General features: G+C 33.2%; 1 long non-coding RNA gene across 1 annotated transcript in view; it reads right to left on the reverse strand.

The window, feature by feature from the left end:
• The window catches only part of LOC135271622 (uncharacterized), a 151,668-nt gene that overhangs the window by 72,528 nt on the left and 54,647 nt on the right, over positions 1 to 24,493 (reverse strand). Inside the window, exon 2 of the long non-coding RNA XR_010339747.1 lies at positions 10,853 to 10,905. This is a non-coding gene — a long non-coding RNA (uncharacterized LOC135271622). The remainder of the gene's footprint in view (positions 1 to 10,852; positions 10,906 to 24,493) is intronic.

Raw genomic sequence — 24,493 nt, forward strand, 5'->3', positions numbered from 1 at the left:
GTGAATCACATTTATTGATTTGTGTGTGTTGAAACTTCAGCCTACTTTATCGTGGTAAATTATATTTTTGATGTGCTGTTGAATTTGTTTTGCAGGTATCTTGTTGAAGATTCTTGCATCTGTGTTCATGAGGGGTATTGTCCTGTAGTTTTTCTCTTTTTGTTGTGTCTTTGTCAGCTTTTGGTGTCAGGGTGATGCTGGCTTTGTAGAATGAATTAGGCAGGGGTCCCTCCTCATCAATTTTTTGAAATAGTTTCAGTAGAATTAGTACCAGCCCTCCTTTGTACATCTGGTAAAATTCAGCTGTGAAGGTAGCTGGTCTACAGCTTTTTTCGTTGTTAGTTTTTGTCACTGTTTCCATTTCTTCCTGATTCAATCTTAAGAGATTGTTTCCAGGAATTTTTACATTTCCTCTAGATTTTCTAGTTTCTCTGTATACAGGTGTTCAAAATAGTCTCAGAGGATATTTTGTATTTCTGTAGGATCAGTTGTAGTGTCATTTTTGCATTTCAGATTGTGTTTATTGAATCTTGTTTCTGTTTACATTTATTAATCTAGCAGTCTATCGATTTTGTTTATCCTTTCAACGGATGGAGTTTTTTTGTCATTGTTTTTTGTATGGATTTTGGGGTCTCCATTTCATTTAGCTCCCCTCTGATTTTAGTTATTTCTATTTTTCCTTCAAGCTTTACCACCCTGAAAGTGCCCAATCTTATCTTGCTTTCTTCCTGATGGAATTTGGGTAATAAGTCAATGGTAAATTTAAAGTCTAGATTATAATATATATCTTTAAATGAACTTGAGTTATTATATTCATCTTTTCTGTAATAGTTCATATTTCCTATTAATTACTAACTATCTGGGTTAGATAGGGATTCAGAGAAGATCTCAATTTCTGGGAGAATAAGTACAGTAAAAATAAGGTGATATAAAATAATAAACGTAGTATTAAAATACATACATATGTATACCACCAAAAATACATATAAACCTGTGTCTCATATAATTTAACTCAATCTTTTACCTATTTTTGCTATTTTAAGAGACCAATTTTATAATTTTATGTTTGAGACCTGAAATACACACAGACAGATTCACATGTTAAGTACAATTGTTCAACAGCCGAATGACTTCTCAAAACTCAGGTTATCATATTCCAATATAATTCTCTGGGATTTAACACTGTATATCACTTATTTATTGAATAATATATATGTTAGTTTTAAAATTAGATATTTAAAGGAATTTGAGAGACTAGAAATGAGACTTTACATAATATTTAATGGAAAGAAACTTTTACAAAATGATGAAAGAGAAGTTTTATATTTTTGAAAAAGCTCTATACCTTTTCTAGTTCATCTCATACCAACAGTTTTGGAAAATATTATTTTCCTTATAAGCAGATAAAGTCATATCAATAGAAGCAGCTATGTTAAAAAGTTATTGTGTAATGGGTAGTATAGACTTAGTAATATTATAAGGAAAGAGGCATTGATTAATTTAGTTGGGGGGAAATTTTCAGTGTCTTACAAATGCTGACAGAAGCAGACTGCTTATCTCTGACCTTCTTTATTCATACAGCACAATTAATTGCATTTCTGCATGACAGATTGTTGCACTGCCTTCATTTATCTAAACAATAACTTGCCTTTTAGTTCATTTGACTTTGAAAATATTTTTGACATTTGTATACCGAAAATGTAGTGTCATACTGGTACCTTACTTTCAACCTCAAGGACATAATTAGTAGCACAGAGGAAAAATTGAAGGCATCGGACACCTTACAGAGTGAGATTATTTGTATCATCATATTCAAAATAGTCTTCCTGCTTTTTACTTTTTATATAGTCATATTACTATAGGTTATATATGTGTGTGAGAGAGAGAGAGAGAGAGAGAGAGATCAAGGTGGAGTAAATCTGATAAAAACTGTACAGAAAGGCAAAAAGACAGAAAGAGGAGAGGTAGAGAGAGGGGGAGAGGATAAAGAGATAGAGAAAAGGCAGTGATTTGTAGGAAAAAAGACAGAAGGAAAGAATTAATTTTCATATTAGATGTAAATAATTTTTGGGTGAATACATGCCTGAGAAATGTGATTAATGTGTTCCTAGTTCTGCTGTATTTAGACTAATGTGATGATGTACTATCTGATAGAAATTACACTGCATATTTGAAAATAAATTCATAAATTTTCATCATTAATGGGGTATTAGCAATCTTAGAGCAACAAGTAATAAAGAACGGGTCTAAGATAAGAAAGATTAATGAAAAATTGATAGAATTCAGTGAAGAAAGTATTAGCTAAATTGGTTAAAAACAACATTTTTCCCAATATTATACTGAAGGACCTAACTAATAAATCAGAATGGTTAAAATAAACTGCTTAGCTTCAGAATATATTATTTAAAAAATGTGGGTAATAGAGAAAGTCTTTAAAGGTTTTTACACTGGAATAGGGATTGCAAGATTTCCACACCTTCAACATCTCTGGATTTAATTTTCTCCAAATGCATGGTGGCCAAAATCTTCAAATATTCATCAATTTTAAAGAAGCATAATAGAGAAATACAGAATAACATATATTTATAGAACATATTGGATTTCTACATATTTTCTCCAGTTTGTGTTTATATTGTTTTGCCAAAGAATCATTTTATAACAACTTAGCAGAAAGAGGAAATCTGAAGTTAGTTTCTCATAATGAATGGGATTTCACATCAATAGTGAATGAGATTTCACATTACAGTTCATTTATACAAAATGGTTTCAGGCTTTATATATATGAAAAAATAATACTCAAATTGATACTGAAATTTAGTTTTCTTAAAATGCTTGGGCCATAGTTGTCTAAGAATACTTTGCTGTTTTTCATAAAAAGAAAAGTGCATTTGATTCTCTTTATTCATCATATTTGTCAGCAATGTGCACTTAAAATAATGATGGCCTCTTCAAATATTGTTGAATAGGTAATATACGATGCAAAATGGGCTAAGCATTTTACATGCCTTATGTTATTTAAGCCTCTCAACTATTACATGTGAGAAAGCCGAAGTGTTGAACAGTTAAGTAACTTAATGGAAGTCTCACAGTGGCAAATGGTTTATATGGAACCTTAAAGAAATTTCTCTGAACTCAAAGATCACACTTTTAACCACTGTGTTATTTAACAATATTTGAACTCTAAATACCTGAGTACACAGGTACAAAATCATTTACTTGGAAAGTTCAAATAAGGAAAAAAGACATTGTTTAATTGGTATTGTATTTTGAATGCTTAAAAATTATACATCCTTTTTATCACAAATGCAATTTTAGAAACTATATAAGTAAAAAAAATTAAAGGGCACAATGTTAAGAATACTTCAAAATCTGACAGTAATCTGTCCTTTAAATTTTTTAATTGTATGCAATTTATTTTTCAAATTACATGTAATAACTTTGTTTAAAAGCAGGATAGGCTGAGTGTGCTGGCTGGCTCATGCCTGTAATCCCAGCACTTTGGGAGGCAGAGGTGGGAGGATCACCTGAGGTAAGGGGTTCAAGACCAGCCTGACCAACATGGTAAAACCCTATCATTACTAAAAATATAAAAATTGGCCATGCTTGGTGGTATGTTTCTTTAATCCCAGCTACTCTGGTGGCTGAGGCACAAGAATCTCTTGAACCTGGGAGGCAGAGTTTGCAGTGAGCTGAGATTACATCACTGCACTCCAGCCTGGACAAGAGTGAGATTCTGTCAATCAATCAATCAATCAATAAACAAACAAACAAATGCAGGATAAAAACATAATACTTTGTGTCTCCAAACTATATACTGGTGAAGTAGAATGGGAAAAAATGAATCTCATAGAGTTAAGTCAAAAGGAGAATGGCATTTTAGCACATAACAACCATAACTGGGTTGTGGTTTGTTCTTTACTCTAAAGAGTAAGTAAGTTGAACATATTGTCCCCCCTGACAATAGCTTAGTAGGTCTAAAAAAGTTAGTTACATTACTTTGAGTCATCAACTTTGAGCAACTAATTTGCTAAGAATACCTTGTTTCATTCCAATTCCTTGATGTAGCTAAGGAATAGTCATCTATGTAAGAAAGAGACAAGAACTAGTGGAAGTAGTTGGAGATTTATTCAAAGACAGCAGTGACTGGAAATACTTGCAGAGCCCTCAGCAAGTGTGAGTTTTAAGTAACCTCCTACCCCCTGTAGATTCTGCAAGGCAGGGGCAATGAGAACAGGACTTCCATTTTAAGTCAAGTCTCACAGTTATTAGATGTACAATGAAAGTGTAGAATAGAGAAACAGTCTGTTGAAAGACAAATTATTGTTCAGCAATTTGATTAGTTGGAGCAGTGTGTTTCCTTCTTTTCTATTCATTTATTTCCCCCCTTTTTCCTTCTTTGCCTTCTGCTCATTCTCAATCAGCGTTGTCTTCAAACAGCCTTTCGTACAAACAACTCATGTTGTTTATTTTACATTATAGGCAAATTTCTGCATATTGAAGAAGTATTCAAGAATATAAAAGTGGGAAAAGTTCTGTCAATCAGATACTCAGGAGGATCTCAGGATTGTCTCCATCCTAGCAAAAGTTTGTCATCAATATATACTTTTTAACATGGTGTATGTCAGGGTTCATTTTTTTCCTCTATCCCCCCAAAACAGAAAGCCATTCAGTTAGAAGACAATTACATGATTCAAATGTTGCAATAAATGTAGCTCTAGGCATATTCAAGTAGAATTAAAATCATGATGTGGACTGTTTTAATAAAATGCTGATATGTATACTTATTATATAGTAATGTTAAATCATATGTAGGTTTCATAATGTTTTTATATTATCTTACAACTAATAAACTCAAGAAATTATAAAAGTGATTTATAAAAATGATTGATTGCAGACCTTTGCTCACTTTCCATTCCCAAAAATGAGACTGTTGTCTGTTTATTTCTCCACTTAATAGGCACATTTGGTTTCATTTATATAGAAAACTTTTCTCACTACAGCTCTCTGACAAAATATATAAAAGGTAAATTATATTTCCAACATTAATAAATGAAATATTTAAGCTTAATGATAATTTTAAAATAAAGTATGTTCATATTCACATCAGCAAGAAATTACTTAGTAGAATAAAGTTACATAGACTAAAATATTTATTTGTAAGGCAATACTGGAAAAAAGAAACAATCATGTTATTGCTTTTAAAATAACTTGTATCTGGGAGATAGAAGCCTACTTTTTTTCTAAATCTCAAATCTATGACATTGCTAGAAAAATAGTTAATATCCTTCCATAAAAAAGAGACATATAGAAATCTTTATTTACCAATAACCTAGTCTTTTATTTATTATACATTATCTTTCTTCTGTATTAGTTCTCATTATTTTCTAGTTTTAAAAAAACTTTCATTCTTGGGGAAATGGTATTTAATTGAATTTTATACTAAGCTGCATAATGAGAAGAAACATAATGTTATATCACCTTATTTACATAATACTTAGGAAAAACCAAAAAATGTTCAAAATATGTACAAAGATTTTTGCTCACAATTTTTTTTTATTAAAATTAAAATCTTTGTTTTCATATCTACTTTCTTTATATTTAATCATATATTATTAAAGTATTGCTGTTGTAAAGCTTTATAAAATGCTATATTTATATTCAGCCATCTGAAGCTAGCAGTAATCATGAAAATAGAATGAGAGTAGGCAGGAAATGATATGAAATCAGGCATTGTCTATGCCAGCTATGGCTGCTATAGATGTTTCTACATTACCTGGCAAAAATTCTAATAATATTTATTCATATTCTATCACAATCTCATCTATTTTCAAGGATAGTTATATCAATAGTTGTATAATAAAGTATTCTGCAAATAATTTTTTTTACTAAAAATAAAATTAAAATAACTAAAGTTAGTAACTTGTAAGGAATTTTTTGATCTTAGACTTTCCATAATATAACTTCTTGCATATAATGGACAATAAACCAATGCTACTATCTTTGGCAATGTGATGAAAATATTTATTTTCAATAAGCAATTTCTATCTTTGTTTCATTTATGTGGCAATGTAAGTTAAAATATGTGAAATAATAAAAAATTCCTCCCTATAAAAATATCGTTAGAGAAACATTATGACGTTCAACATTACAGAGATAACAATTTATGGTTTGTTTGGTAAATTCCAAATTGCCTGCACAACATTAACATTCAAAATATGTGTGATATTTGTCATATGAAAAGTCTGAATATCTGTCATACTTACAGAAGTAAAATGAATTATTAGAATTTTTATTAATTTCACATTCTAGATTTTTTAATTAAGCTAAAAGCTTAACATTAGAGAAGAGATAGTGTCCAGAAAAATAAGCAAGAGTTATTAATAATACAAAAACTTTTTAAGAATACTTACTGAAACTATGATTGTTCAGAAAATGAGTTTAAATTAATTTTTAAAATATTATTTAAGACAACATGAATATTTGTTATAGAGCTGTTATTTATTTTCTTTAAATATTTAACTTGGGAATAATTTTAGATTTACAGAAAAGCTGCAAATATATAATGAGTTTCTGTATACCCTTTATCCATTTTCTCATAGTATTATTATCTTACATAACCTGGATATATTTATCAAAACTAAGAAAACAATTTTGCTACGTTACTGTCAGCTACAGTCTAATCTTTATTTGTATTTCACTAGATTTTGCCATTATAGTCCTTTTATATTCCAGGATCCATATTACTTTGAGACATCAATTATCTTTATCTCTAGTGGTCTATGAAAGATTCCTAGTCTTTCTTATTTCTCATGACTTTAATAGTTTTAAGAACTGGTTCCGTTTTTATGGAATATTTCTCAATATAAGTTTGTTCATTGTTTTTTCTCATGCTTAGACAGCTGTAATATATTTTTGGAGATTACACACAGAGATGAAGTATCCCGTTATTGTTTTTCCTTTTTTCAATTCTTTGAAATCCCATCACAAAGTCAAGCTTACATTCAAAGAGTAATTAGGTAAATTATTTATACTTCTTCCATAAGAAATATTTGTCCCACTTTCCTTCTCTTTTTTTCTGTAACCCTAGTGTTCATGTCAATATAGACTCAGGCTTATTTGGTTAATTTTGCATTAGAATTCAATACTATGTTAATTATTTGTTGCTCAAATTATTTTTAATTTGAATGCTGGTGCTCTTAAAGTGTGGCACCTGAGTACCTTTGACATGCCCAGTTTTGTTTGTTTGTTGAAGTAATTTCTTATTTCTGGCATGACATGATGTTCCAGTCCTATCTTATGTTTTACTACCCTACCCTAGAAACAGTTATTTATCCAGTGGTCAATCTATTTATTCATGTATTTATTTACGTATTTTTTAAGCTAATCCATTTTGAGCATGCTTTCTGGAAAAGCAAACATTAAATATAACACAATCCCAAGAGGCTGAAAAGTCTATAATGACATTCATTAATATCTAATTACTTGAATTCAGTTATCTCCAAATTACTCAAAATGTATTTCCAAGCTCTGGTTAGAGACCTTGTATTAGTTTTTTGTGAACAAAGCCAATATAGCTTCCCACAGTGAATTCCTGCCAGATAGAGCTATCTGATGACCTTCTTGAGTGGCTATATCTGTCTCAAGATCATGTATACTTTAAGCATATTCTGTAATTTATATTACTTTATCTTTGATTAGCATATCTTTAAGGTGATATTGCTTGACTTTATGTCACCAGAAAGTGTATCAGTGATTGTTTGTTTTAATGGCTTATTCTTCAACAATTAATTTTTATTTTCATTTCAATCATAGAATTTAAAATTGTATTTTACATATTATTTTACTGTATTCTTTTAGTTACTTTATAAATCTTTAAATTACTTTAAACATATTTTACTATTTTAATTTTTTTCCCAAAGCATGTTGCAAGACGCAATTTACTTGAAGTACTAATTAATTGCAACAGGAAATAGGTATCTGTTCCATAAAAAATGCATTGAATTAAATATACTAGGTTTATTTATTACAAGACTTAACAGTTTTTATGAAGTAAGGTAGATCTCAGAATGGTCTTCCAAACATGTCCACATCCTGCTTCCTATAAGTTGCAAATATATTCCATACATGGTACATAGCCTTTGCTGGTGTGATGAAATTAATGCTTTTTAGATGAGAGGATTATCTGTATTGTTCAGAGGGTCTGAGTCAAAGAATGAGATGTCAGAATAAAAAGAGAGGTAAGGTGACACAAGATCAGGAGCCAAGAAATGTGCACAACCTTTAGAGGCTAGAAAAGAAAGTAAGTTTTCTCTGTGAGTCTCCATAAAATACACAATCCTGGCAACATACAGATTTTAGCCCAGGAAACGCATTTTAAATGTCTGACCTCAAAACCTGTGAGATAATTAATTCCTGTTGTTTTAAAACACTTTTTCATTTTTTTAAATGAATTTATAAAACTTTGAATTTTTTGAAGTAAAAACTTCAGATTTATTCCGCAGAAGCCCATTTTCAAGAAGCTGAAGGTGAATATGGAAGGAAAAAGAAGTTCCCTCCTCTTTTCCTTTCTCCCTCATCTATTTTCAACAGAAGGTAAAAATGCTCTGGACTTCAAAACCTATGCTTCTCCCCACAAAAAAACAAAAACAAAAAGGACCCTGAGATTCAGAATTGTTACAGCATCTTAATTTATCATAAAAAAGGGAAGGAGCCAGAAAACATGGGAATCCCTGGGCTGTGAGGAGGACCTTCAGCCTGGTATAACATCCCCCTTTTAAGCTGCTGCCCAAATGGGGCAAGTCAGGCATTATATCATTTAAAAACTTTCCATACCCAATTTTATTAGACCAAAAAGAGAAAAAAATCCCTTTTCTCTAAAAAATTCCAAATATATAAATCATTATATTTTTATAATGTTACAAATTTATAACATTTATATTTTATATCTTATAAAAATATATATTTGAGATTTAACATTTTTATATATTTGTATATGTTTAATATAATATAAAAATATATTTTGTTTTGTAAGTATTTACATATTTCTCATAAAAATGAAATTTGAAGCCTCTGAGAGTTAAAGTTGATCTGGAACAAAGGAGTGCGAAATTCTCTCTTTCCTTCTTTTTTGTGGTCTTGTTAATGGGTACATCCCCTGCAGAGGAACCCTCCGCAAGGGGATGTCAGACAAAAGGAATCAAACGGAGCAAAAGGAGGGGCCTTCCCATGCAATCAGCAGCCATTATGGATGTGGGCATGGTGCTAAGGAAGCCATACCCTCTGGGAATGTTCCAGATGGGATGGCATATGAAGCACTAAGTGTGCTGGAATTGGTTACAGTAGCAATAGGAAAATCATACACTATGTTTCTGTTCAAGTATCTGTAAGAAAAACACTATCTGAGATAGGTCTCAATCAATTTAGAAGTTTGTTTTGCCAATGTTAGGGACATGCCTGGAAGAAATAAACAGAGAATTACAGTGACAGTCTGTGGTCTGTGCCTTTTTCTAAGGATTATTTTGAGGGCTTCAATATTTAAAGGGGAATGATGGGATGAAGTGCAAATGTGGAGTATATGGTAATCCACATGTTGCAAGCAAAAAGGAGTCTGTATGATAAATAGTCAATTATGTATTCATCTCTTGCTCAGTAAATTGGTACTTCACATAAGGTAAGCAGAACATCGAGTAGCTATCTTTGGAGATATTTAACTTTTTAAATGTAGCTATCTGCTTAGAAATATTATAAAAGGAAAGGCAGCTTCTTGAATGTCTCAGCTTTCAGCTTAACTCTTTTCTTTTGGCATAGTGAATTCGGGTCCGAAGTTTCTATTTTCATTTCACATATCTAAGTATATAAATGATACTACTAAAGACTTTATTTAGGGTAATGATGTTAAGTTGTTTTATGTTATTTATTTTTCAATATGTTTCACCTCCAACTGTTTTTTTTTAAAAAAACAAAAATTAAAGACAATGTAATTTTGATGAAAATACACGCACTGTATGTGTGTGGACAGCAATATTCCATAGAAATACTATATAACAGATCTCTAAATGTAGATGAATACCATGAACACAACTTATTTAGAAAAGTAGAAACTGGGTTAAATGCTACAATAAACAAATCAAATGATTCTCTACAAACCAACTTACCTTGTTATGAGAGCTAAAATACTGAGCAACAGAAACATTGAAGGATATCTTTCACATATGTGCAGAATTTAAAATTCCATATAATGAAGTATTAAATACAATTTAAAAAATTAATTTTAGATGACATTCATCATGTCAATGATATTAAGAAAACAAATTCACTTTTAAAATTAGAATAATCATGCTTTATATTTGCAAGAAAGTAACACATTGTTATCTGTAGAACTTTGAATGGGTACTTTTGTTCCAAAAAAACAGAGGCCAACATAAACATCCTAAATACACACTCTTTTTTCCTTACATATTTTCTTTCTCAAGTATTCTGAGAGCATGCAAACAAACTTAAATATATGAAGTATAGTGAAGTCAAACCAGATATATTGAGTACTTAATGTTCATCTAGCAGTTCAAGTAAACATGTAAATGAGCATGTTTAAGTTCCTGGATATAAGCAGGAAAAAAAGTAGATATATTTTACAAGTATAGTTATTGATTTAAAGGATGTTTAATTTTTCAGTGCTTGGAGATTTATTCAACCATGAGAGATTTGTACATATATAACACTTCTGAGTATCTAACACATTCAGTATTGAATATTTGAAATATTAAATATGAAATGGCATATTTTGGCAAACAAATGAAATATTTACTTAAAATAAGCATATCAATCTCTGATATTTAATGCAGTTCCATCTTACCTGGTTAATGAGCTCTGAGTTGATTTCATTAATAGGAAAATATCCTCTGTAACCTGAGGAAATTACAGAGATACTTTATTAATTTCAAGAATATAAATAAAAAAACAACTAATGCAATTCAGTTATTGATCAGCATATTGCTAGGCATTTTGAGCAATAAAAATTATAAACAGGTGTCTTTTGAAAAAAGAAACAGTAATAATAATGTTGATGATGAATCATGATGTGAGAAAGTGATAATGACATTGAAAAATCTAGCTTCACCAAAGTATAAATGTCACCTTAATATAAAAGGCTTATTTTAATTTTAGGATGAGATTGTATCTATTATTTAAAATGTCACAAGAGAGTACAAATTTTTTTTGCATTACTAGGTGTACTTTTATTATTTGTACAACAAATAAATGGTAAGATACTATATGTGTATGGAACTATGCTGTATGCTGAGGATAATACTGTGAACAAAGAAACAGGCCACTAACCTTCTCCATATGGTGCTTAAGTATATTGGACACAACAGATAGCCATCAAATAATTACTCAAATAAATATAAATTAAAAATGGGATAAGTTGTTAGAGATACACATTTCCTAGTTAGGGAGGTCAGAAAAGATGTCCAACAGAAAACAATGATAGTAAATGACCCAATATGTGATGGGAGAGGAGAATCACTAAAACAAATGCACACAAGAGATTTCTAGCAGGCAAAATAGCAAAGATCTAGAAGGGGCACAGAATGGAGGTATGGCACATTTTCATCATGCAAAGGAAATCAGGCTACCTGGAGAATAAGGATATATGATATTAGATATGCAAAAGAGAAAGAAGTTGGTATGTGTAACACTGGGTCTCCAACTAAAGAGCAATTGACTTAGCTTGATTCATTTATAATCTGGGATGTAATAATCAATAGTTTTGAAAGACTAATTGGTTATGTAGGTTACTACAATTTAGAGAGGGTGCAGAGTAGAAGAAAGAAAACCAGTTACAAGGCAACTGCAGTAGTCTGATGGATGATGGTAGCTGAGACTAGACTAATGTCAAGGAATGGAGACAAGTTGATGAATCCCAAAGTTATATAGACAGAGGTCTGAATTTGGTGACAGATTTAATATGGGCACATGTAATATCAAGGATGACTCTCCTTATTACTTTCAGTAATAGAAAGGATGTTGGTGCCAGTTAGGAAAAAAAAAAGTAAGCTTTCTATTTTATCACTCCGCTGACTTCTTGGAGCTGGAGATGCTGCTAAATTTATTTATTCTTGAACAGTTTTATTTTCCTATTACTTTAGGAGAGGATAGCACTTTTCAGGGTTAGAGGACTATGGTATTCTATTTAGACATCCCAATTTGAGGTAAATTTGGGAACTCCAGTAGAATTGTGAAGTATAAACTTGCATGTACAAACTTATGTTTATAAACCTCAAACTCGCTGAAGGGATTCTGAATGTCTAGATGGGAGATGATAATATATTTTTGAACTATTTTTTTGTACTTGGTTTATGATACCTAGGGAGAGAACAGAGAAAAAAAATATAAAGTATTTGATCAATTATAATTTATTCTTATACAAAGAATATTCATAACAAGAATTCAATCTCATCCTGGGATTAGAAAACAATTAATTTGATTTATGGTGTTGTGAATATATTTGGTACAAATGCATATGAATAAAGAGATATGAAGAAGTCTTTTTTTAATGTTACAAAGCCTTCTGCAGAAATATAAATTAGCACCTGTATTACAATTCTGTGTCAGTTTCATTGAAATTTCAGTAAGTCTCACAATGAGATATGTTATTTGAGAAATTAGGGAAAGGCTTGTATTCTCTAAGTGAAACCTCAGTCACCAAGGAAAGACTACTTGGCCCAAGCAGCAAGGATTTTACCAAGATTACTAGCTACAGGCAAGCTGAGAAATTACCCATTAAAACTATGTGTTTAATTCCCCTTTTAATCAGTGGTCATCAAAGAAATGACTGATATTTTCTTGCAACATTTTTCTTGTCTTCAGTAAAGAATTCAACTTTTAGTTATACATGTTATCTAAGAGAATGTATCCTTTTTTGTTCATTAGTCAAATCCAGAGGGATCCCAGTTTCTTGAAAAAAGATTATCTGCCTGAGGACTGACATTAACAAGAGTCTGGAGTCCCAACTACTCAGAGCAAGCAGAACCCTCTGCTGCCCTAAGTCCCACAGTTCTGTATCCTCCTTTCAAGACATTCCACCCTTTTCTCCCTGCAATACTCAAATGCTTTCTGCTAATTCATACTGTGATCATCAAAAGACTAATGTAACCATGCCCTTTATGATGGCTCATATCAGTCTGTTATAAACTTCACTAGAAACTTTAACTGGTTATATGCCCTTAACCAAATCTGGTCACTTCTAAGTCCATAACCATACCTTAAAATATTTCCCATGGAATATTATTAGAAGCACTAGAGCAATCAATGCAAGTGTCTATTTCCAAACTATTTTGCATTGTAGAAAGTTACTAAAATAATTGTATAATACTGGCATGACTGCGATTTTTCTGTGTGTATACAGAATGTGTGTTGTGTATGTGTGGCTGTTGATTCAATCTTCTTATTTAGTGCCAGATTAACTGATTCATATCTCATTTCCACCACATACCAATTGTGTGACCTAAACCCTCTCTGCCTCATCTGTAATTGGCAAAATGGAGATTAAAAAGTGTTTCTGCTGAGTGTGATGGTTCATGCCTATAATCCCAGCAATTTGGGAGGCTGAAGTAGGCAGATCACTTGAGCCCAGGAGTTCAACACCTGCCTGGGCACATTGGCGAAACCTCATCTCTACAAAAAAGTACAAAAATTAGCCAGGCATGATAATGCATGCCTGTAGTCTCAGCTATTCGGGAGGCTGAGGTGGGAGGATAGCTTCAGCTCAAAGGTCCAGTCTGCAGTGAGCTGAGATCAGGCCACTGCACTCTGGCTTCGGCAACGGAGTGAGACCTTGTTCAGCCAAATTATGTCTAGTGTTCTATTATTGGAATGCTATGCATGTCGAAGTTATTTATATACTACTGCTCAAGGTCATCACCAAGGTCTGATTTCAAAAATTGAAAGAATTGCAACCTCAGGCATATTTTTTTTTAAAAGAAGTGTTTCTATCGAATGATTATCGAGAAAATTTAAGTTGTTACTTTATGGCTATAGCAATCAGGAAATAAAAGTTTGTACAGTGACATAAGAATGGCAAAAAAGTGCATATAATAAAGCAGCAATTTAAATGTATGAGAAGGATGAAGAAAATTCACAAGGGATGTCTCAGTTTTCCAGGATTAGCAAATAGCAGCAGTGTTGCCTCTTGAAATGTAAAAGGATTTGGGGAAGTTAAAGTTGCTAACACCTTTATAGAGAGAGTTGTATAGATTTTCTTGAGAGGATCTATGAATTGGAGGATCCAACCAGTCCAAAGTTACTATGCTGAAATGGAGCTACTGGAATAAGTAATCTGTTCTTACTCTTTTCCTTCTTTTTTACATTGTTGCATGCCTTCTTAGTAGCTGAATTCAATTGGAATCCAAATGTAATAGAGCCCACAGATAGAATCCAAGAAGCCCAGGTTGCCAAAGGAGCATTGATATGAAGGGAATAATTGATCTGAAGGGGTTATGTGATAACTGGTATAAAAGCACTGAGAATCATATTTTTATATATAAAGTAAGCAATTGTATATGTTAGCTAATTGTTTGCAACTGCCTACACCGGAATAGACTTTTGTAATTGCTATAATTCTTTACCTCTATATGTACAGAAACTTTCAGGGCACACATGATTGTGTTATAGCATTACTAGCTTTGATAATAGTATGGATTTAAGGTGAAATAATTTTCCCATAGCTGCTACTAATTTAAAAATAATCAACAAAAATGATGTAGGGTTTCATTTATAAGAAAATCTAAATATTTCCAATTTAAAGAAAATGAGAATTTATTGACTTTTCACTTGTCCCTTTACAGGTCATTAGTTAAAATATTTAGTATTTATACAGGTATAGAGAAAAACAAAATCAAAGTGTACATATGCAATTTTATCAACTATCATTCTATGATAGTATTTTTAATTTAGAGCTATTGGTTAGCTATAAATACAATATTTCAGATAATGGTAAAGGAATAAATAATCACTTCTGAAAGTGGATTCATTTCTAGGAACTGATATAATACAAAATGGTAATTGTACTTATATTGTTTTATTCAGAATATGACAATTAACTATGTTTTCATAACTGATTAAGATAATTTGGATTCTAAATGACATATTTTAATATCGAGATTAGCAATTTAATATAATTAGCATTAAATTACTTCTAATTTTCACAATTCATGGATTGAAAATATAATAGCACAGAGAGGTATATTAGGTTCTCAAGCAAAACATCCAGCCCTAACTTAGAAATTGCCATTAGGATATATTTTAGTTCATAATTTTTTGAAGGAAGCTTACACTTTTTTATTTTCATTTTATTTGAGGGTATGCAAATGCATCCTCTATAATTATATGAACTCAGTATATAATTATCTCATATATATTTGAGAAGTATCAGACCACAGGTGACACTTATATCCATGGGAAGCATAGTAAAATAAAACATGAACTTACAGTACAGAGTCCTGAAATATCTGTACCTTTACAGATTAGGTAATGAAGGAGAAACAAGCAAAGTATATTGAAATGGTTAGATTATTTATGTATGAAAAGCCAAACAACAAAACACAATGAGAAAGTATTGTTAGATTGCCAAGAAATGAAGGTAGTTCATAACTAATGGTATGATAAAATATATTTTAAAATCCTAATAGTGTGAATAAAAATGATGAAGAGAGTTTGCTGAATTTTAAAACATGGAGATTGTTAACAACATTGACAGAGTTTCAGTGGATTGGTGCATACAAGTCTAGTTTCTATTAATTTATGAAGTGATTCAGGAAATTGTAATAAACTATTAAAAAGGTAGCTATGCAGAAATATGGAGCTAAGGTTTAGGAGAATTTTGCTTTGCCTTGTTTTAATCAAAATACCGCCCATATCATTATACTGATGGAAATTATACAATAGAAAAGGAGAAACATAAAATATAAAGCATAGAAAACTAACAGAACAAAGTCATTCTAAAGTCAGAAAGGGAAAATTCCTAAGCATAGTGGTCGGTATTAGCCTTTGTTAGTAAAAAATACATTTTCTCTTGGAATAGGGAAGGGAAACATAGAAGGAAAGTCAGTGGGTCCTTAAGCTCACTGGGAACAAGGTAAGAATGGCATGTTAATTCTAACTTTCTAAAAATGAATTATATGTTTAAAACACTTCAGAAGTAAAATTGTAGAGATTTAAGGAGGTTGGGGGTAGTATAAAATTACCTTTCTCAGATGTAAAATAGTCTGTTTTTAATTGATTGAGGACAAATGTTTGCCAACTTAATGCCCTGTGATCATGCATTTCTAGCCAAACCAGTCTGCTTTATGTGGGTATATTCAATAACTTAACAATAATTAAGTCCTTGGATAAAAGACCTAAGAAGAGAGCAGAAGGGGTCATTTGTTAAGATTTTTTGGTAAAATTACAAAGGAAAAAGAAGAAGTGGAAGATATTACAAAGTAATGGCTAGAATTATAGTGGCCTGTGGGTACTAGACTGGACTAGAAATGTGTCTATGGATAAGAGACATAGTGGGTCAGCAGAGAGATTAATATGGTTGAAAAAGTGTACCCATGGGTTTCTTTAAAGTTGAAAAATATTAGTAGGTTGTCAAAATATGATATTAAAAATTTTAGAGATGTTCAAGGGAAGACAAGGGTCAAGCTATGCTCATGAGACTTGTGACTCAAGATCAAAAGGCACTGGCTACTGTGAAAGAAATTCAAGATCTGTTGTGTGATTATATCAGAAGGTCTCTAAAATCCATTCCTAAAAACGATTCTTTATGATTGCTTTCCTAGTTTGTCAATTTCTTTTTTGATAGAATGACACATTATTCTAAATTATTCACCTCTTCCCTTTGTCACATGACTTTGCAGTTAGTAGAATTTCACTTGGCTTTGTACTTTACCACTTGACTTTTTAAATTAATAAGTAATAATATTATTAGGTCTTAAACAAGCAGAGACTTTAAATGTGCATGCACATTTTGGATTGCCCTCTTTTGTGCACTTGTGATTTTTTTATGAAAAGAATGTGCTCGGGTAGTCACTTCTCCGAGGAAAGTAAAACACACCTGGAGAAGACCGGAGCTCAACCAGTATCTTGGAGTCAAGCTCAACTAGTCAAGCTTAGCAGAGCCAGATAGCCTATTTACAAGTCCTTGAGTGAGAAAAACAATGACTTGTTATTAAGCTAGTTAGATTCCTGTTATGTAGCAAATTGTGACATACTCTTCCTTGGGATTAAGATGCATGTAGCAGAAGCTAGTAATGGCAATATGTTGCTTAGAAAAATAATTTTTCACTCCAATATTTTTTGTGTCACAATTGGTTACACATCACTGCAATTTCCTATTTTTCTAATAAGGAAGAATGAATCTTAAAAATATTAGGTCTAAATTTTATAGCTAGAAGAGACCTTACAATTAAAATAAACTCAAATATTCTGTGACTCTGATAAAGTAAATCAAGTAGCCCAAAGTCATACTCTTATTTTAGGATACTCTGTGGTAGAAATCAATACCAGGAATGGGATTTTTTTCTTTATTGAAAAAAAATCTCATTTTTCTTATCTCAAAATTTTTGTTGATTTCAAGGATAAAAATTCACCTCTTTTTATTTCAGTATATGTATTTTTTAAAATTAAAGTTGTAATTCATATAACTTCTGTCAAATGATCTATCTCTTAGATAAAAATATCCCGTGAAATATCTCTAACAAAATAATATCCTTTGTATACTTCAAAGGCCAGGTGAAAATAGTCTTACCAACAACAATACTGAATTGAAATGGAAACATTAGTATTAAATTTAAAAACCTATATGTTCTTGGAAATCATGACAATTTTACCATAGGATAATTGAGATGAATAAGAAGTTTCTATGGCATGTCTCTGGCCACAAAAAAATAATAATAATGAATCCTTTTTCTTTAGACCTAAATGCTTCTAATGTTAAGCACTGAAATCAGTGTGAGCTATACATACATTTTTTTTAAAGGTTTGTAAAACAAGTAAGATTACTTGCCTAGTTACTCCAGTTCAGGGTCATGGGTGGCCTGTCTTGGCAGCTCAGGGGTAAGGTGGGAATCAGCCCTGTACTGGACGCCATCTCATGGCAGAGTGCACTCATGTACACACTGACACTCAGACTGGGGCCAATTAGATGAACAGTTCACCCAAGGTGCACTGTCTTGGGTTGTTGGAGGAGACCAGAGTACCCAGAGAAAACCCACTCAGACATGGGGAAAACACGCCAACTTCAAAAACACAGTGGCCTCAGCCGAGAATGGATTTTTTTCCTCATTAGTGTTGTCATGAAATGTCATTGAAGGAAACAGTTATCTGAGGATCTGCTATATATCCAAACTTCAAGCTCATAAAATCTCCTAGTAATAAGGATAGTCTAAAATAACTGAGAAATGGAGCACTTTAGTACCCTACCCAGGTCCCCCTTATGAGCTTTACTTTTGCATCCTGTTATTGATATTATCCATCATAAAGAAAATAAAAAAGGACACAACCTCAGACCAAAATTTGATTTCTATAAAGGTGGAAGGCAGAAGCATTTAGGTTGAGGGCTGATGCCACAGCAGCAAAGCTCTCACACCTATTGAGGAATGACATCTAAGGACCAGATTCTTATTTAAAGGTTAATTTTTTAAAAGTTTCTAATAAATAAAATTCTGAAATTGATACTATTAAGACAGTCACCAAAACTGTATGAAAGAACTGCTAAATGTATTAAGATAACTATATTTCTAGAAATAATCCAAATAGCTGGTGGCTGTTAATCTTAAGGTAATTCCTGAGATTTTGTAAATCTCACTGACTGTAATGGACTATTATCTTTCTCCTATAAAGTTCTCCTTAAGTCCCGGATCTTAGGAATTGCCATGGAGTTCTTGGACAAAGAGATCCTCTCTCCCAAGTACAATCAGGATCACTCAGATTTGCAGTCCAAGGATTCCACGTCATTGCCAATGAAGCACTGTGTTCTTCTCTCTGATGTTACGTAGACTGGCTTAGTGTATATGTTTTATCACTTGTCAATTATTTTTAAAGTTAAGTATGAAGTTTTTTTTAATTATTTTCCTCTCCATTTTCCTTCACCATTGTATATTTGGTTTGTTTAGTTTGGAAGATAAGGATCAAGAGAAAGTACATCAGAGACTGAATGAGAAAAAGTGTCCGCTTAAAGATCCTGAAATGTAGGGAATACTAGTTCTTGACATATTGAGAGAATGTATTCTCTTCCCGGCTCCACAAGGGGGCATAATTTCAAGGGTAAGAACTTCCCAGTGCCATGCCACCTCCTCTCCATCTGGAGTCTTAAGGGTCTTTGTTTAAATGTTCACAGGTATGGGAAAATAAAGTCAATCACTCCAGCAGAAGCTTAAAGGAACTCCTTTGATAGGTCAAAGGACTTGGAGAAGGAGGGAATTCCTCCCACGTTAAAAGTCCCCTTCTTCCACACCCCTTCAGATTCCACACTTGGGTCCCCTTCCACAATCTTTGTGGAAGCTTTCTCTCTCTCATCTTTTTCTCTCTGCTTTTTCTCTTTCTCTGCCTAAATAAATCACTTTCTGCAAAAACTCTTAGGGGTCCAATATTTACTTGCTAGTGCACCGCGCCCGGCCTGGTCCCCTCTCCCATTCTTGGGTGAGTGAGGGACCAAAAGCTTGGAAGAACAGCCCACTCGGGAGCAAGCTGAGTGCTCCTCTGCACCCCAAAACCCAGAAACAATATGTTGTGCGAAGCTCCTATTAACCTCAATAGGGAAGGTACCAGACTCAAGAGGCCAATGAAGAGACCTAGAGACAACTAATGTGACAAGGGGGTTTTATTAGGGGTTTACATACAGAGGAGAGAGTCCAGTGGCCACTGGCTAGACAGAAGAACTTCCTTACATACAGAAATGATCCAGTGGCTAGATAATATATCCACCTTCCTATAGTTCAATAGCACTGGGCTGGGCAACATAATTGCATGAGGCAGTGGTAGCAGGCTAGGCTGTGAAACCACAACTACTTGCAAACAGCATGCAGTTTATATAGCATTTCACTTAACACCCTACCCTCAATAACCATCACCTGGCAAAATTTAACCCATCACTCAGGGCCTCCAGCCCCTGTACGGCCCATGTTCTACTGGACAGAACAGGAGACACAGATGTTCCTCATAGACAAGGTTAGAAATCTCCTGGTTGGCTATGCCTAGATTCTCTAGCTCGTAACACACATTCAGGTGTGTGTGTCATACAGGGTCATTCTCAGGATATGATTAAGTTATTTCTCTCAGGTACATTTATCCTATAACATTGCTTTGAATTGCATAGCTGGATGTGAATTTTGCTGTCTCCTGTTGGGAAATGTGTTAGTATATTTGCATGTGTATGGGAAAGTCTGAAACTGCAGATATGGAAACAAGCTTGTATAAGAAATGTGCACATACTAATGCCCATGCCTGGCAACCAAAGTGTGCAAGGGAGAGGGAGGAGGGAGGGCTGATACTTAACATAAGTCAGCATGCTTGACATACTCCCAATGATTGTCCCCAAGGCCAATATCTATAACCATTTACCTTTCTCCTTCCCCACCCACTTTTGTTTTGATATAAGTCCTCATCTCTGGTAATATACTAGACGCTCAATGCATACTTGATGACTGACTCAATAGTCCTATTTCCTTTGCCTGTTAGGTCTTTGCAACACTGATTTCTGATTTACAGAATTTCTTTCTAGAGTGTTGAAGCTTATGCTGACTTTCAAAATAAACAGAATTGCTTGAATTTTTCTTGCAGCCCATACATATTGCTATGAAAGAGAATGCCTGATTAATGGTTAAATCATTATTTACAGGTTGAATTCTTGTTTAGTGTAAGTGTCCTAAAGACAAAGTCTATATTCTCATCTTGTATTTCAGTCAATACAAATCTGGCATAAAAGGAACTTATAAATATCTGTCATATTATTGAACAAATGTCTATATTTCATAAAGCAGTGTTTGCCTCCTCCAAATAAGACAAATATATACAGATATAAAAATAATCTATCAAAATTAATTTCATTGCATTTTTAACAGAAGTTATGCATTTGCACTGATACTAGTGCTAGTCTAAGAAATAAAACTAATTCTTCTATAGTTATATATATAGAATGTGTGGTAATTTAAGATAAAATTATTAAATAGGTAGCTATTTATATTCAGTGTATTGATTAATTTCAATGTTGTAGCTCACCTAAATTTACTAGCTTGTAGGACTTATTTTAAGAATTAAATATTCTGGGGAAATTGTTTAGTAAAATATAGGTAAGTTTTTAACTAAATATTAATTACTTTTGTTTTTTTTCCCAAATGTAAGAAAGTTGAAAAATTTAGAGGTATACAACTGCAAGAAAAATTAAATGAATACAGTGAAAATATGATTCAAAAGCCTTTATTATTTTAGTAGTAGTCCTGATTTAAAATTTAGGAAAAAAAAGAAACCTTTGCTACTAACTTTGAAGCCTGTTTGCAACAAATTATATCCTCTGGCATTAATAAAATTTTAACTAGTTGTGACCCATGTCAACAGCTCCATTGCTTCTATTATTATGTCTTCATATAAACATAGTATCCTTATTCATTTTTCAGTGTGAAGGTATTAGCTATAAAATATATATGTGAATTTGATACAGATTTATTAAAAACAGCACATCATTATTAGACACACCCAGGGGATAATTGTATTATCTGTTGGCATATTATATATAGGCACTTTTAATGTTGAATTCTACTATGATTTGACAATTGTAGTGCATTAAATTTCATATACATGCTGATAAAATAGATTTAATGTATATTAAATATTTTATGGAACAAGCCAAGAGCTGCATAAACAAAAATTTTAAATATTACATTTAAAAGCACTAATTACAAACTGATTCTATGTTCTGACAAAACAAATGCAAAGATAAAATAGTTATATCATCACACTAATCCTCTAAATAAATAAAATATTCCATTGGAACATGTTCTTTAAAATATGTATGTTAAATTTTCAAAGTATTAAAATTCTCATATTATATAATAACCAAGTAGAAATATTACTGCAATATAAGACATATAAGTTTTAAAAACATTTATTGTTTAAAAAAATGACTTATTCTCATGAAATTAAGGCTACTATAGCTTAATACCATACTTCAAGACATACGTATTGAACCATTACTATGGGAAATGAACGTCCTAAATATTGTAGATCTTTTATTATATTCCCTTCATTTTCATGTTAACAGACTGTCTATTAATAGTCATGGCTTAGCATGCCCAAATCAGAACGTTTTTGTATGAATATTCTTAAACAATGTTAAATGAGGATATTTAAATACACATTAGTCACAGTAAATCACTTACATATGAAACTATTGCCATTCAGTGTATTAGCTCAAGAATATGTTGTAGCTTACTCAAATTTACTGATACACTAATTTTTTAAATGGAAACATTCAAGTGATATTGTAATCTTGGAGTTCAGGGGTTCAGGGTGCCCTCAGCTCCCCTGAGAGGACATTTCTCCAGGTTCTTGGTCTCCTGCCCTCTCAAGAATGAGAGAGGGGACCATGGCACAGTATGCAGTAAATGCCGGACTCAAAAGTTTTTGTAGAAAGTGATTTATTTAAAGAGAGAGAAAAACAGGAGAAGCAGAGAGAAAGAAACAGCTAACTCTCACACTGAGTGAGAGAATCCAGAAAGATGGAATCCAGGAGAGGAAAGCAGCTTCCACAAGAGTGTTAGCGAATAGAGAGCGATGGAACTTAGTAGGAGAAGACAGACTTCCATTAAAGAGTGGGGAAGGGGACTCCAGAGGGAAAATCCAGGATAGAGAAAAACAGCTTCCACGAAAGGAGTGTTCATGGAAGGGGATCCAAACATGGAGTCTGAAGGTGTGTGGAAGAAGGGGACTTTTAACCTGGGAGGAACCCCCACCTCTCTAAGACCCCAGGCCAATGAAAGGAGTTCCTTAGAACTTCTGCTAGAGTGACTCTTAGTTTCTTCCCACGCCTGTGAAATTCAAACATAAATCGTTAAATATCCTGAATGGAGAGAGATGGGAGGGGGGCATAGTGCTGGAAAATTCTTGCCCTTAAAACTATGACCCCTTATGAACCCTGGAAAGAAAATACCTTCCCTCAATATCAATAACTAATATATAATATTGTAGAAACAAGAAATTAAGTAAACTTTTAAATTGTTACATACATTTATATATCAACAAAACTCAGTACATTTCTTAAATAAAATCTTTGTATTTTCTTTGTCATCTATTAAACTAATACAACTTCCTAAAAATCTCAATACCAGATCGATTCTTATGTTAAATCATTTAATGTTTCATGGCCTTCAGAACCAGTGTGACCTAATAACCTGTTGTATTTAAGAATCAAAGTGGGGGGTCGAGCAAGATGGCTGAATAGGAACAGCTCTGGAGTGCAGCTCCCAGTGAGAGCTATGCAGAGGGTGAGTGATCTCTGCATTTCCAAAGGAGGTACCAGGTGAATCTCAATGGGACTGTCTGCACAGTGGGTGTAGTCCAAGAAGGGCGAGCCAAGGCAGGGTAGGGTGCTGCCTCATCCAGGAAGTGCAATCCCTGGAGGAACCCCTACCTACCCAACGGAGACCACTGGGGGCTTTTCCATCCACTCCAGCACTCCAGTTCAGATACTGTGCTTTTCCCACAGTTTTTACCACTCACAGACCAGGAGACTCCCTGGTGGAAAAGCAACACGAGTTTCTAGCATGGCTGTTTCAGCTGGCGCCAGAGGTTTCCACATAAAAACTCACACAAATCTAGGTGGCCATTTCAACTGGCACCTGGAACACCTGGGAGACAGAGCTGCCCATTCAACTGAAAAAGAGGGGGCTGAAAGCAGGGTGCCAGGTGATCTGGCTTAGTGGGTTCCACCCCCACAAAGACCAGCAATCTGAAATGCTCTGACTTGAGAGTTTTGCAGCAAGTGCAGCTGGACCCAGGATAGTAGAGCTCTGGTGGGGGAAGGGCATCTGCCATTACCAAGGCAGTCCACTATTACCAAGGCAGTTCGGCATTACCAAGACAGTCCACCATTACTGAGGAGTCTGCCATTACTGAGGCAGTCCGCCATTACCAAGGCAGTCCGCTATTATTGTCCCTCTGTGAAAAAAAAAAATGCAAGGAAGTTTACCCAACAGCTGGGCAGAGCCCCTGGCAGCTCATTGCTGGGAGACTGTGACTAGACTACCTCCTTGCCTGGCAGGGCATCTCTGAAAAAAGGCAGCAGCATGTCAGGAACTTATAAATAAAGCCCCACCTTCTCAGGACATAGCACCTGGGAAAAGAGGTAGTTATGAGTTCCACTGTAGCAGACTTAAATGTTCCTGCCTAGCAACTTTGAATGGAACACTGGAGCTCCCAGCACAGCACCTAAGCTCTGATAAGGAACAGACTGTCTCCT

This window comes from Aotus nancymaae, unplaced genomic scaffold, assembly GCF_030222135.1.
Source record: "Aotus nancymaae isolate 86718 unplaced genomic scaffold, 86718_ANA_hifiasm-v0.15.2.pri h1tg000088l, whole genome shotgun sequence".
In the NCBI taxonomy this organism is placed as follows: Eukaryota; Metazoa; Chordata; class Mammalia; order Primates; family Aotidae; genus Aotus; species Aotus nancymaae.